Source organism: Bactrocera dorsalis, unplaced genomic scaffold (genome assembly GCF_023373825.1).
Source record: "Bactrocera dorsalis isolate Fly_Bdor unplaced genomic scaffold, ASM2337382v1 BdCtg023, whole genome shotgun sequence".
Classification (NCBI taxonomy): Eukaryota; Metazoa; Arthropoda; class Insecta; order Diptera; family Tephritidae; genus Bactrocera; species Bactrocera dorsalis.
The window spans coordinates 70,568-72,796 of NW_026038074.1; positions in this window are offsets into that span (position 1 = coordinate 70,568).

Consider the following 2,229-nt stretch of genomic DNA (forward strand, 5'->3'; position numbering starts at 1 on the left):
GTATTTAGCCGTACTGCTGATGGAGTAGCATGGATTTGACAGCAAAAGTATTTAATATTGGCGTTGTAATATTGTCATATTTACATATTTGAATGTACATGTACATATTTGAATTTTAAAATGCAAATATATGCTTAAGAGAAGCAACTTTATTTTGCTGGTTATTTATTATTTGGCTTTTCTGTGTTATTGACAATTGTTGCAATTTTATGATCGGCTAATGAAGGATAGTAACTCCACGCCTGGCTCAGATATGGCCAGAATGGGTACCCCTTAGCCCTGGAGTTAGGGCGTGACAATAGAGGGATCTTGCGAGAGAGTGGCCGGTAATTGCGAACGGCTTCATTAGAATTATAATTTTTAAGTGGGATGTTCAAGTTGTACAACAAATTCCCACCAACTACCCTTATGAGAAGCGCTTATGTAGGGACGATAGGAGAGATATATGCTTCTTTTAGGTTTTTGTTTTTTTTTTATTTATTCTATTTTTAGAATTTCGGAAACTATTTTTTAAACAATATTTTATGAGAATGTCGATTCTCTATCCCTTTAGGACAATTTTTTTTTTTTTTTGCATATTGTGTTTAAGTGCGTATGCATTAATTTGCCAAGTAGTAGCCCGCCACCGCTCTAGGATTTGTGCAGAATTCTTTTTTTTTTTTCATTACTGGCGAAAGCCATCCTGCGGGGTCGAAAATTTGTATGTCCTTTTAATATAGGGACTGTCAGAGGTAACTCTGACTTTGTTTTTTGTACCAATTTGTGGAGTATTGGAAAATTGGGGCTCTAGTGGTAGTCGTCCGACGTACCGGCCATTATTTGATCGAGTAGTTGTGGCTTTAGAGAAGTGCTCACAATACTGATCTTTTATAGTTTTGTTTGTTATTGGAAGTTTTCTTAACATTTGCAGTTCACTTAATTGTGAATTAAGGTACTTGTTTTTATTATACTCAACTTGAGTTGGTATGGTGGTGACTAGTTCTGTGACTAGTCCATTTTGTATTTCGCTGTGCAGCGTTTGAGATTTTTGTGCCTTTGAACAGCATGGTGTCTCTTGGCAATTTTTAGTATTTTGGCTTTCGGGATTTGCTTTTGTAATTAAACCCGTTCTTTTTGTATATACGCTCCTTTGAGGTGAGGGATATGTGCTGTAATGCAGCATTGTATGATGTCTTTTATGACAATATAAGCAGTTAAATTTGCTTTTGCAATTTTTAAGATTATGTGTATGGGACAAGCAGTTTGTACAGAGTCTTTTTGATCTGACAAAGTTGTTCCTTTCGTTTATATTAAGTTTTTTAAACTTTTCGCAAGATTTTAGCTTGTGCTCTCTTGTGCATAGTTCGCATGACGTATGTATTCTTTGTTCGGATGTGAACGATTGTATTTTGTTAAAAATTATGTTTGAGTTGTTTTTGCTTCTAGCTTGGGGTATATTTAAGCTTCTAGTTTGGTCGTGTTTAATTTTCTTAGTTTTGATTATTTTTTCTTCTAACCTTTCCGCAATTTCATATTGGGTGGTGAGAAAATCTTTCATTTGTTGCCACGTTGGGCACTTTTTTCGTGATGAGAGCGATTGCTCCCATAGAAGTAACGACTTTTCTGGTAATGCGGCGGTGCAAATGTTTACCAGAATTGGGTCCCAGCTGTCTGTGGGAATATTTTGTGTCGACAGAATCGACAAACAATTAGAAACAGTGGATTGTAGTGTTACAAATTCTTCACTTGTTCCTTTCTTGATTTTAGGCAAGTTTAGTAGTGTCGTTACTTGCTTATCGACCAGTATTCTTTTATTTTCGTACCTAGCTTTCAGAGCTTCCCAAGCCAAATTGAAATTATCGTCATTAAGAGCGAACTGTTTTACTATTATGCCTGCTTGACCTTTAGTTTTGTATCTGAGGTGATACAATTTTTGCGCTTGTGATAATTGAGGATGGTTTATGTACACGGCCGTGAACATGTCCGGAAGGACGGCCATTCTTCATAACCTCCGTAAAAGGATTCTGTGTCACAAGCGGGCAACTCGAGTTGGATGCCGGAACTTGCCTCTTGATATTGTTGCATTTGTGGCAGCTCTACTCTCGGATGTGGAGTAGGTGCAATTGTTTTTATTAGCTTTAATTGATCGGAGATCATAGCTTTCGTTTCTTCATATTGGTCAAGGCAGTTTTCGTAAATATCGTAAGCCGATGATTTAAAATGTTGAGGTAGATCTGAATTGTCAGATTC